Here is a 13,995-nt window from a genome sequence, read left to right on the forward strand (position 1 = left end):
CTTTAGGAAGTTCATTAACTTCCCTGTAAAACAGACATACTAATAGCTACCAGGTAGAATAAGAGCCTGTCACATGCTGGAGATTCAGCAAATAGCAGCCTGAGTTGGTCACGACAGCTAATGATAATGGTGATGAGGGCGATGGAGTGGTGTCATATTGGTGTAAATGTCAACAACTAGAGAATGTTGGCAATCTAGATAACAATGGAATTTGATTGGTTAGTAGCTACTTCATAGACTGAAGTACTGGTTGAGCTGAGTTTGAATGATAAGGAGACAATTGAGGCTAAATGAAGAGAGATTATCTGAGATGTCTACTATCCTTTTGTGCCTAGCAACAGACCAGAGTAGAGAAGAAATTGTATCATAAAATGGTTTATGGGTCTTAAGTAAACTTATCCACATCTTGACTTTGGACCTAGCCATCACATTTACTTTGTCATTAGGCAGTTAGCAGACTTGAAAAGTAGAGGACTTGATATGTGCTTGTATATGTGCTTTTGATGTCTTGTATTTTGGTGATCTTCCAAGAGAAAAACAGGCCTCATGGAGTTGTTAACTCCTCCAGGCTGGGCCTCAGTAGAATGGAGGAGTACACATGGAATACACTGGGTAGGTATTGGCCTAAAGGTACTCAAATGCTCGAAGTGTTCTATGTCTATAATATCCAAAATGGTAGCCAATAGCCTCATTAAATAAACTTAAAATTCAGTTCCTCAGTTGCACTAGCCACATTTCAAGTGTTCATCAGCCATATATGATAAGGCTTGTGGCTGTCAAAATGGACAGTACAGACAGAACGTTTCCATCATCACACAAGTTCTTTTAGACAGCATTGTTCTTTATCTTGAGTTGAGTTGGGTGGTGTTTACATGGTGCACATATGTAAAATTAATCAAGCTATGCCCTAAAAATTTGCACTTTAAAAAATGTATGCCTCATAAAATACGCTTCAAAATAAATATTATGCCTCACAAAATAAAGGGGGCAAAAAATTTTAAAAAAGAAAAGAGAAAGAAAAAAATCTTATAAATAAGAGCTTTTCAGATTTGAGTTTTGAATGTAATATATGATATGAACTCAGGAGAAAAGAGCTCTGTACAAAAATAACAAATTAATAAGACTTTTTAAATGGAGATTATTTCTCATTAACTTTAATTAGGCTCCTTCTAGGTTTGCAGGTTTAGCAAATTATCAGACCAAAAATAAAAACCTTAGGCTTATCTCTCAGGCAAGTTTTCTGAAATTCTGAAGCATCCATGGATGCTCTTCTGGCATCATTGCCTTTGTTACATTTCTATGTAACTAATCTATGTTGCTAATTAAATTCCATCATGAAGCATGGTTTCCATCATTTTCTGTCCAACACCAGCATCTCTGTTTGTGTAGAGATGCGTGACCCCCAACTGTGTGGAAATGCATGCAGAGTAATGAGTTAGATTAAAGTGGTCTGATTTTTGTTTTATGAAAGTTAATTGGAAGTGTAACTTTAATTTTTATCACCAAAACCTGATTAACCCATTGCCTATTTTGCATTTGCAATAAAGAATTCATTTCACCATATATTTGGTTTTAGATTATTAAGAAACATAAGAGAGTAGATTCTGAGAATTGTAGGCTAAAAAAGACAGTCTCTTTTTTCTAAAAAAGATTTTGTTTATTCATTTGACAGAGAGAGACACAGCGAGAGAGGGAACACAAGCAGGGGGAGTGGGAGAAGCAGGCTTCCCAATGAGCAGGGAGCCCAATGCGGGGCTCGATATCAGGACCCTGGGATCGTGACCTGAGCCAAAGACAGATGCTTAACGACTGAGCCATCCAGGTGCCCCTAAAATAGACAGTCTTACACTAGAAATAAACACATGTCCTCCATCATGTGTGAACACAGCAGAAGGAATTAGATGAGCTGTATGACGTGGCCAATTTCTTACATTCCCTGAGACCCATTTCCTCACTTCCTGCCTTCCCTGACTCTGCCAGGAAGAGTTGTTGTGTCCCTTCTCCCTTCTCTATGGCTTCTACAGGACATTGTGACTACTGGAACAACAGAGAGCACAGTTGTCCTATTCTTTAGTACCATGCACATTGTCTCCCTCTATGAAACTGTGAGCATCTGGGGACTGTGAAGTACATCTTTGTTTCCTTAGCACCTAGGCCACTGTTTGCCCTGCAGGATATCTCAAAAGAGAATGAGTGAATGCTGTATTATCTATTGCTGCATAACACACCACCCAAAACTGTGGCTTGAAACAACACACATATAGTATCTCTTAGTTCCTGAAAGTCAGGAAATGGCATAGCTTAGCTGGTTCCTCTGTTCCAGGCTCTCTCAAAGGCTACAGTCAAGATACTGGCTGGAGCCTCCATCCTCCCAACTAGGGCTGGATCTGCTTCCAGACTCTCTCAGTGGTTGTTGGAAGGATTCAGTTCCTTGTGGGCTGTTGGACTGAGCCTTCAGTTTCTTGCCATGTGGTTCTTTCCAACATGGCAGCTTGCACCAGCAAGAGAGAGAGAGTCTGCTAAGAAGATAGGAGTCATAATCTTTTGTCATTTAGTCATGGAAGTGACATACCATGGCTCTGCTGTATTTGATTTGTTAGGATCAAGGCACTAGGTCCAGACCTGACTAAAGAGGGACAGATTACACAAGGGTATAAATTCCAAGGTAGGGATCACTGGGGGCCATGTCAGAAGCTGCCTACCACCAACACCTACTCCACAAAGCTAGCTGCAAGTCCAAAATGAGGCAATGTCTCTGAAAGATATGATATGCTTGTTCTTTACTCTTCCTAGATTGTTCTTTCCCCTAAAATGCACTTTCTCCACATCCTTCTCATCCTCATCTTTCAGCTTAAATGCCACCACCTCCATGGGGCCTTCACTGAATATTATAGCATTATCCCTAAGACATTCTTTTAACCCAGCACCTTATTTGTTTCATTTCAAGCACAAATTACCATCCATCATTATTTTATTTGCTTGTTTTCAGTCTCCTCCACTAGAAAGCAGGCTCCATGAGGGCAGGAACCCAGCCTGTCCTGTTCACTCCTCTCATGGATTCAATATGCATTGAATAAATTATACTGGTACATCCCACTGGAATTCATTTGCCTTGTAAAATTAGTGCCAGTTTGAGTCATTATGCTTGTAATAGCTTTTAGAGGATTAGAATCAGAACAGGGCTGGTCTCAGGGTAGGGGGTTCTTTATTGGGCTGAGATCTGAGAGCAAAGCAAATCAACTTTGTGGTGCAAGTTATTACTAAACTGCAATGACAAGGCTTGATTACCTAAATGGGGGAGATAAGACAATATTGAGGCATTGTCATACAAATAATAGTGATATTTGTGCTTGGTTTTTGTCACCTCCCTTCCCTGCTCTGCCCCCCATCCCAGCATTAAGGGCTGCATTTTCCAGTGCTATAATAGCCACTATTTGTTAAGTAATAACTAAATACCAGGCTTTGTATTAAAAATTTTGCACGTGTTCCTCCCAATTCTCATTGCAACTTTTATACAGGAGACTGAAGGGCAAATAAGTTAAAAATTAAAAACTCAGGGGGCGCCTGGGTGGCTCAGTCGTTAAGCATCTGCCTTCGGCTCAGGTCATGATCTCAGAGTCCTGGGATCGAGCCCCACATCGGGCTCCCTGCTCAGCGGGAAGCCTGCTTCTCCCTCTCCCACTCACCCTGCTTGTGTTCCCTCTCTCGCTGTGTCTATCTCTGTCAAATGAATAAATAAAATCTTTAAAAAAAAAAAATTAAAAACTCAGAGCAACCAGACTTTGAAGGCCAAGCTAATTCTACCATGAGTCTATTCACTACCACTCACCGGGCCCTCTTTCTGCCCCTCCCCCAATATATACAAAAAAGACTAAAGATTTGAGAGTGAGCAGGAGATCTGGTTTCTGGTCTCAGTTTTACCCCTACTCATGTTACCTTGGACACGTCATTTTTAAACTTCTATCAAATATGGTAATCAATCTTTTTGAAGGAGGCTTATTAGAATTTCAACTCAGGCCTTGCCCCAAGGTATTAGACTGTCAAGACTGTCAGAAGCCTGGATCCAAATGGACATCCCATACTTACATCAAATACTCCTTCTTTTCCAAGTTCTTAAACTGGTATGTTTAACTAGTATATGGATTTTTGTGTAATTTTGCCAGAAGATATCAGGAAAGTTATAACTCAGTGGCATCCTGCAAGGGAAGAACAGAAAGAGGGATCTTCAGGAAAAAGAAGGCTTGTTTTTCCTGCAGTATCTGGACTTCAGGTTTGTGCCCCAGGGTACCCTTTCCAGAGGTGGACTGCAGGCAGGACTTGGTGTTAATGTAGCTCAGTGTCCCAGGTAACCAAGCATAGTGAGAAATGAGCATGGTCCCTGTGGTGTGTGCACAGGCATTATGGACACATTCTCTGATGACAGAGTGGGATCTGGGGGTAAGGGGGTTTAAGATGGTGAGGAGGGACTCAGGGATGTGGTATGGTCAGGATTGGCTAGATAGGATATAGCAACAAACCCAACATCTCAGTAACTAAAATAAGCACATGCAATGTGACCATTGTGGGGTGACAGAAGGATTCTAGACTTCAGTTACTCAGAGATTCAGACTGATGGAACAACCAACATTTCCAACATTTCATGAATTGCCATGTAAGAGGGAATAGAGTATTCTGGTAAGTCTAGAACCAGCATTTAAATGCTTTATCCCAGAGACTTTATATCACTTTCTCTCATAACCCATTGGTCAGAACTGGACTCACCAACCACAGGGAGACCAGGAAGTGTAGCCTTACCATGGGCCCCGCAGAGAGAACTAGAAATACTTGGTTAGCAGCATTAAGGACCATGACAGGTGCTAAAGAGGTCTCTCCCCTGTTGACACAGAATGAAAAAGTGTTAAGGCAGAATATATAAGGTTGCCCAGTACTTTTGGGGAAAAAAAAAAAACAAGAACAACAACAAGAATAACACTGTTGTAATAACTACAATTTCAGTTGCGCTTATTATGTGTCAGATCATTTAATTCTTGCACAACAACCCAATGAAGAAAGTACTTCTTTTCATTTTAGAGACTATGAAACTGAGACACAGAATGCTTAAGTGATTTGTCTAGAATCACACAACTAGTGTGTTGTAGAACTGAGGTTTGATCCAAGGTCTCTCTGAATTAAAGACTAAGCACCTTACTTTATAAATCAATCTGACTGGTGTGCAAATCACTTCCTCTCACTATTGGGATGAATGAGCAAGTTATCTCTCCTGTAACCTGCTCTGTACCTTTGAGGTTTAAGTTTGAGGCATGATAGAGATGTGTTTGCAAACTCGTTCCATCCTTCTATTCCCTGACAATTTACTTCATGAATCCCACCATTCCTAGAGCATTTGCAAGAGTGCCTGCAGTCACTCCATCATGGGCTGATCTTGCTCAGAGAAATAAATAGAATGTTTCCAGCCTTTCAGAGACAGCACCAAGCTCCACACCATTGGTTAATAAGAAAACAGGCTCCTGCACTAGAATCAGGTGAATATTTCAGGATGCTTTGACCACTCCACTTGAGATAAGTCTAGATACACCTAGTGTTTCTGCGTCCCAGATGCTAAGGCCAAGGGGTTAATTACAAAAGCAAGCAATAATAAAAATGACTAACATTTATGCTTGGGATTGTTATTAGAATGTATTATATCATGCAGATGAATACCATTAATATCACCATTTCAGGGGTGAGAAATGAAGCTGGGAGAAGCAAGGAGAAGCTAACAAGCAGGTCTTTGGAGGGATTCCAGATTTGATTACAGATTTCAAGCATGTATGCACTCTAGTGGGTACATGAAGTTGCTTAACATTTTAAAAACACACATACATTTCTTTATAGTGCCTTCCCAGCGCCCAAGTCAAATTGATAATATTTATTTCCAAGAGAAAGGGGAATACAAGGCAGGGAATTTTTTTCACTTTCTTCTTCCCTTGGTTGAAGAGGTTACCTGAGAATTATTGAGTGTGTCATGTCTCAATACAGTCAAGCTTGCCCAAGCATCCTCCAGAATGAGAAAACTCAGCCATTTACTCAAGTTATTATCACTGAGAGAATCTTTGAATTTGGATATGAAATGACACTGGGTCCACCATCTTCTTCAGCTCAAACTCTAGTTTTTAAAGCCATAGTTGAGGGGGCTATTGAAGATCTTTGGTAATAATTATCGTTAAAGGAATGAGGATACAGCAGGAAAAGAGAAAGCTGAGATGTGGCTCTTCGTATCTTCCAAAGAATGTAAATGAATTTATTTAAGGAAAAAGTGAGATGAGTGTTAGATTTTAGAAAGACTTCCCTAATTAAGTTCGAAACAGATTGTTAAAGGTAATAAAGAGCGTCTAACATCTCCCTCCCTGCACAAATCTTAGAAGAGTCCAATCCATGCCTGATGGAAACAGGCAGTATGATGGAAAAAAAAAAAATGTTGCACACAGACCCTTCTGGGTTTGAATTCCAGCCCCGATCACTTACTAGTTGTGTGACCTTGAGCAGTGACTTCACCTTGCTAAGACTCAGTTTCCCCACCTGCAAAATAAAACCAGTAAAATGTGCTCTGTTGGTCTTGTGGGGTTATTATGGAATCAAAGGACACAGTGTGTAGATGGCCATTTATAATTTGATAAGAGCTAAGCAAGCATGAGCTGAACAGAAATTGAATTTATGCTATTTCTTAAAACTTATCCCTCTTCCTGAACTTACAGAAGAACAGGATCAGCAGTCAGAATGTTCTCATTTTAGTTCCACTAAAGCAAACTCAGTATTTGGGGGGGGAAGCTTTATCATGATTTCCATTTTCTGTATCCAGTTTCCACCAGACAAATCACAGGCTCCCAGGACTGAAATAATAATGTTCACTTCCACATGAGTATCACTCCTGTCCCCCAAGACAATGGTTGTAAAAGGCCTCCATGGTGTTCTCATTCAAAGGTGTGTTAGTATTATCACTCACAAAACCTTTCTCTAATGGGAAAAATAGTAGGAAACCCCACGTCTCTGCAGGTGCCACTTTCCCAGGCAGCTGTTGAGAATGACAATGTCTCTCTTCTTGAAGAGGCTACCCGTTTTAGAGTCTGTGACTGTTGCTATGGAGACAACCGTGAAATCAGAGAAAAACTAGGTATTGAGCTTCTAAAATCAACATCTATCCCCAGATTGCCCATCAGCTGCAACTGCTCTTCCAGATTAGTTTTGCCTGTTTTGAGCTACCTAAGAATGAAATTATAAAGTGTATATACTTTCTGTCTGCCTCTTTTTCTGAAATTCACTTCTATGAGATGTATTTTTATTGTTGCAGATAATAGTAGTTCATTCTCATTCATTGCAATGCAGTATTCCAGTGTGTAAATATGCCAAAATGTATCCATTCTACTGTTGATGAACATTTGGGTTGTTTCCAGTTTGGAGCTACTATGAATCAAACTGTTCCAAACACTCTTATTTATGCTATTTGATAGGCGTTGGTGCTCATTTCTTTTAGTAGATACCCAGGAGTGGAATTCTGGATCCTGTGACAGATATAGATATATAGATGTTTATCTTTAGTAGATACTGCCAAACTATTTTCCGAAGTGGTTTTACCAATAAATGCTGCTACCAGCAATGTAAGCGAATTTGGGTGCTTCACATTTTCACCCACAAATAGGTCTTACCTATGTTATCTTAAAGCAATAACTTTTTTTAATTTCAAGTTTTTATTTAAATTCTAATTAGTTAACATATAAGGTAACATTGGTTTCGGGTGTAGAATTTAGTGATTCATCACTTACATATAACACCCAGTGCTCATCACAAGTGCCCTCCTTAATACCCATCACCATTTAGCCCATCCCCCGCCCACCTCCATCTATCACCCCTCAGTTTGTTCTCTATAGTTAAGAATCTTTTATGGTCTACTTTCCTTTCTTTTTTTCCCCCCTTCCCCCATGTTCATCCGTTATATTTCTTAAATTCCACATATGAGTGAAATCATAATGGTATTTGTTTTTCTCTGACTTACTCCACTTAGCATAATGCACTCTAGCTCCATCCACGTCATTGCAAGTGGCAAGATTTCATTCTTTTTGATTGCTGAGTAATATTCCATGTATATATATACCACAACTTCTTTATCCATTCATCAGTTGGTGGACATTTGGGCTTTTTCCATAATTTGACTATTGTTGATAATGCTGTTATAAACATTGGGGTACATGTGCCCCTTCAAAGCAATGATTTTTCAAACAGAGTTGCCTATAAAAACCTATATAATGCCACATAACTCACCTACATGACTACCAATACCAGATAGAGCTATGAATAGAGCAGGAACTAACTCTCCTATGAATATTTTTTCTGATCTTACTGTGCCATTAAGAAAGAAAGAGAGGGGTGCCTGGATGGCTCAGTTGGTTAAGCATCTGCCTTTGGCTCAGGTCATGATCCCAGAGTCCTGGGATCCAGCCCCGTGGCTGGCTCCCTGCTCAGCGGGAGCTTGCTTCTCCCTCTCCCTCTGCCCCTCCCCCTGCTCATGCTCTCTCGCTCTCTCTCTCAAATAAATAAATAAAAGCTTTAAAAAAAGAGAGAGAATTTTTGTTTGAGGGTTTATTTACCCATCAGGAAAAATATAAAGGAAGTAGAAGGGTTAATTATTTTGGGCTAAATACTGTTGTTACTTTCTTTTGCCAGACTCCTGTATTATTTATCATTAGCCATTGATCAATACCCTTGATGGGTCACTGGAAAATATTGCACATTCCCTGTATAATGAAGTGATCTTGGATCTCTGCAATTAAAAGTAAAGCAAATTAGCTTCCCCATAGAGTATATCTCATGTTATAAGATAATTCTATGTCTCTTCCTGTGAGGGCTGGGCTGAAGTTTCCTGCCAGCAGTAGGCAGTACTCTTCTCCCCTGATATTTGTGGCTAAGGCCTGGTCTACTGAGAACCTCAGGATCATTTTTGTTTAATCTGAGAGGTATGGCTTCCATTTCATCCAGAACCAGAGTTTTATTTCAAATCTGAATATAGGAAAGTCAGGCGTTTTAGTTTGGGGAAAGAGGTATAAATGCATTAGTCACACTGCAAAGTGTTATGAAGGAAATTGGTGTAATTACTCTTCCAGCCAAGTGAATTCAAAAGCTCTTCTGTGGAGCCAAAGTGGATGTTTCTTTTGCTGTCCCCCCTGCCAGGTTGGATCTATGCCAGGCCAGAGTTACCAACAATAGCTGCAGACGGTCACTTGTCCAGCAGCTTCTCGCTCCTCCATCCTCAATTATCCAAGGACAGAGCTTGAAAATGTCCATATGGCTCCACCCTCAGCCTGTTTCTGTCCTCTGTCCATTCCTTCTCTGCCTTTTGTCAGAGTAGCATTCTTCATGAGAGATGTTACCCTCTCTTTGAAATGGGGAGTGGTGATCCCATGTCCTAGTAGGGCAGTGAGTGTGAAGTGAGATTGCTGTAGCTTGCCTCTGCCATCTCTGCTGAGTTCCCCATGGCCTGTCTTTGTGAGAGTGACACCTCCGAAGCATGGATTTGGGAGCAGGACCAGTGTCCTGTCTTTAGCAGCTAGTCTAAACTTAATCATGGGGCCTCACTCAGAGTAAGAATAATATCACACATGCCAGTGCTTCCGATATGCCAGTCAAGAGCCAGCTGTGTGACTCAGGCACATCATTTCACTTCTCTCTGTTTCTCCAAGTGTGTTTCACCTTATCCCAAGGGTAGTGGTTGAGGGGCTGTTGGAGGGTTTTCAGCAGTGGAGAGGCATGGTAAGATTTGCCTGTTAGGAAGATGTCTTCTGAGGCTTCATAGAGAGGACTGATGAAAGAGAAATCAGAGTCAGGGAAGGTAGGGTGGTGGTGGCCATGTGCGGGCCCTTGGACTGGTGGCACTTCATGGCAGGGTTTTCACCGAGCCATCGAGAAACAGGAAGGTAAAACCTGTGTGTGTGTGTGTGTGTGTGTGTGTGTGTATGTTGTACATGTGACCCTGTCTGTGAGAATTCCAAATTTCCAACTGTACTTTCTTGAGAATGTCTTGTTATTCAGAGATGACTGCCTTTCTATGTTTTCGGTGTAAAAATGCATTCTGTTTATCACAGTAGATGTAGTACCAAGTACATTTCCTTACCAGATAAAATAAAAACATGCCTCGATTTGTTTTAAAATTATTATTTCATAGTGCATGAAGTCCCCAAATCTGGGAACTGCTGGCTTAGACACCCTTGCAGTGGTGCCCAGGTGAGAGCTGATGAGTTTTTAAGGAAAGGAGGAGGCAGGTGACAGAGTGAATGAGATGAGCCAGCAGACATGTGGATGGGGAAAAATCAAGGAGGAGGGAATAAGGGAAAAGAGTGGTCTCCAAAGACTCTGTGGTTTCTCCCTGCTTCTGGATGAAGCAGAGATAGTGAAGACTGATCTCAAGTCCTGCTGCAGTAGCTTCACTTCTATTTCACGCCTTTCCACGGCAATTCCTGAGCATCCACCCTGAGCACATGTACATCACGGTTAAGTGCATGCAGGGACAGAGATGGCTCCTATCTCAGGGCTCCAGGAAACACAGGCTCTTTTGGCCACAGCAGGACTCAAGTGAGACCACCTGACCTGTGACACCCTCTACCCCATGCCCTTCTTCTGCCCTGGCCGAGACAACCGGCCCCCAGGAGAAGGCTCTCCAAAGCCCCTCGGTGAGTTCTGCACCTCTCTGACACAATGACTACCACAGAGCCTCTCAGACAGAGCCTGCAAAGGTAGGAAAGGGCACTGCCAGGCCCAGAGAGCTGCCAGGCTCCAAGCAGCAGGCTTCTCGCATTTTAAGCAGCATATGCAAATTAAATTAGCAAGGGTTCCACTTCATCTCCTGAGCAGCTCAGCCACCCTCCCCAATAATTCCCAAGCCAAACTGACCCAGTTTGAAATTAAAATCAGGTTTATTTTTAGAGGGATATATTTTTCCCTTGCCTCAGTCTCGGTGGATGCTTTATCTGTTTGGCCTGATAAACATCCAAGTACATTATCCCCAGACCCGCTGAGTCCTTCTGACAGCCACTTGATAGATGAAAGGCATGGTAGAGTCTAGCTCATGTATATTCAGATGACAGAGGCCAGCCCCACACCGGTACCCATGTTGCCAAAGGAGGCAGCGTACACTTAGGACCTTTCCCTCCACCTATCTGCCACTCTTAAAGCTGGTATTAGAGTCCTTTGAACTGGAAAAACCTTAAGAGTTTAAGGTGATTTAGAGCCTGGTCACACTCGAGCTCAGCAAAATTTACTGGCATTCATTGGAGACCTATAGCATCTTCTCTTGATAAAAATCTAGTCAATATGAATTACCTTTTTGCAGCCAGGTCCAAGAACATCTTTCATCCCAGCTGAAGGCTCTGTACTTTTCCTTTGTAGCACTTCCCACAAGGAATTATTCACAGGATTGTGTGGTTAACATTTGGCTCTTTTCTGAAAGCTATAACCTCCCTGAAGGGCCCAGCCACCTCTGATTTTCCATCACCATCTCTAGAGCCGAGCACTATGCTAAGTCCTCAGCAAATGAGTGAAATCAGCTGCCAGACCAGTGGTTCTCAGTTGGGGGCAGTTTTGCCACCTGTCCTGGAGACAGTTTTGGTTCAACTGGGGTGGAGGTACTCTCAGGATCTGGTAGTGGCTAGGGCCTTGAGGCTGCTAAACATCCCACAGGGCACAGGACAGCCCCCACGACAAAGAAGTACTCAGCCTCAAATGTCATTAGTGCTGAGGCTGAGAAACCTGTGTTGGATTAATCTGTTTGTGTGTAATTATGCCTGAGCTGGGCAGGCCTGAGCACACTTGTGCACTCGCGTGCACGCTCCCTCTCTCAAATAACATCATGTGGATTTTGGAGTATGGCAGAATGAGGCTCCACCTCTCACAAACAAGCTGACTTTGCACAATTTACTTGACCTCCCTGAGCCTAATTTCTGCATCTCTAAACTGGGAATAAAAATATTACCTCCCTTGTATCATTTTTGTGAGATTGACATCATTCCTATAAAGTTTATAGAGCTATACCTGACACATGGTAACTTTTCAATAAATGTTTATCATTGTTTTCATTATTTTGTATTGTTACTTTTTAAGCAGGGAAGTTTGGATTCAGCTCTTACATCAGTCAGGATAAGCTACATTGTGCTGTAGTAACAAACAGCCCCAAATCTCCAGGGTTTATTTCTCCTTTATATTATGTATCCACCATAGGAGCTCTGTTCATAGTAATTACTCAGTGATCCAAGCCAATGGTGCAGCCTTGATTTCAAATGTTCCCACTGTGCCAGAGTAAAAGGAAGTTCTAGGGGATCTTGCACCAGCAAATAAAGGCTCTAACCTGGAAGGGACACAGCACCTGTGCTCACAATTCACTGGACAGAACTAGTCACATAACCCTACTCAATACCAGAAGTTATAGGAAGTTGGCTCCTACCATGTTAGCTTAGGTAGGGAGCTGGAAACGCTTTGCTAACAGAACAAATGACCACCACAGTCAGACCTTTAGCACAATGGTAGGATGAACTTTTTTTTTTTTTTGGCAGTGGCCACATTTTTCAGCATGTGTGTGTTCTAAGAATATACATCACTCTTATTTACAAATTACCCAATTATTTATATTTACAGATACAATGGTAAGCAAAAACAGATAAAATTCCTGTGCCAGTATACCTTACCCATGTACCTTTAGGGGAGACCAAAATTAATTTAAAGTTCTTGCTAGTGAATTTATACTTATAAATTGAGATAAAAACTGAAAGAAATGAACAGAGTTCTGTGGGGGAATCTGATGTAGATCAGGGGGCCAGAAGTAGCTTCTCTCAACTGATGTTTAAGTTTGATACATAAAGGATGAGTAGGCATTCAGCAGGTGAGGTAGGAGGGAAGTGAAGAAAATTTAGGACAGAGGGAAAAGTACATGCAAAGGCCTTGAGCCAGGAGAGAGCTAAAATTATGAGGGGTTGAAAGGTGTGTGTGGCTAGAGCTGGGCAAAAGAGAAGCATGGTGGCCAATGCGGCTGGGAAGGCAGGCGGGTACCAGGCCACGCAGATCCCAGGTGAGGCCTGATCAGTATCCGCTTCTTTATCTCCACTATGAACTGAAGACTTCGGAGAACTTAATGCAAAGGACTGGCGTCTGAGCACAGATGGCATGTCCATGAACTCTGAACTTACAAAGGAGTCCTTGTGTTTGGAACTTTCCTTTACCTGCAGCATTTAAAGTAAATACTTTGAGCCTGTCTCCAAACCTGAATCCCACAGCCATCTTCTGTACAACAAATGTGTCCCTTTCTCTTTGCATGTCTCATGCTCAAGGAGGCCTCCCACAGACTCTGAGAAGGAAATGACATACCCACACACAGCAGCAGAACTGCCCGCAGGGAGCAAAACATTCCTGATGTGACTGGCAATACACTGTTCCCTCCTGGAAATGTGGGTTGTATGCAGTCCTTCGGACATGCAGGATTGGAAGGTGCGACCTCCTTCACCTTGAGGATTAGAGTTTCCAGTCTCCTGCCAAAACCGACCAACTCATTGAGCCCACCTAGTCTCATGTCTAGGTCTTTAGATGGATGCAAAGAAGTGAGTAACAGTTACTCAACTGGGAAGCATCCAGGATTCTCACACCACTGTTTTACCTGTCATGCTTATCCTAGAGGAGAGAAATAGCCTGGATGTTGCCTATTAGATTTGGACAGAAGAACAGCCAGCCCTCTGGTCCTTCCCCTTTGGGTTGAAAAATAGAGTTTCTGGAAACTCAATAAGGGTAGAAACTGTGTAGCCTTTGCACCCTCAGAAAAAAAGTTTCTGGTTTATAGTGGGCCCTCAAAAATCTAAATGCATGGATTTTTCTTTAATGTATCGATTAATTTATTTTCTATAGCTATCATTTATTGAGCACCTACAATGAGACACAGACTGCACTGGATACTGGGAATGTGACAGATGCAAACAGGGCAGATGTGTT

General features: G+C 41.9%; 1 protein-coding gene across 8 annotated transcripts in view; it reads left to right on the top strand.

Annotated features, from left to right (window-relative positions):
• Positions 1 to 13,995, top strand: part of CADPS (calcium dependent secretion activator) — a 466,596-nt gene that overhangs the window by 145,042 nt on the left and 307,559 nt on the right. The window lies entirely within an intron of this gene.

The sequence above is a fragment of the Halichoerus grypus genome, chromosome 1 (genome assembly GCF_964656455.1).
Source record: "Halichoerus grypus chromosome 1, mHalGry1.hap1.1, whole genome shotgun sequence".
Taxonomy (NCBI): Eukaryota; Metazoa; Chordata; class Mammalia; order Carnivora; family Phocidae; genus Halichoerus; species Halichoerus grypus.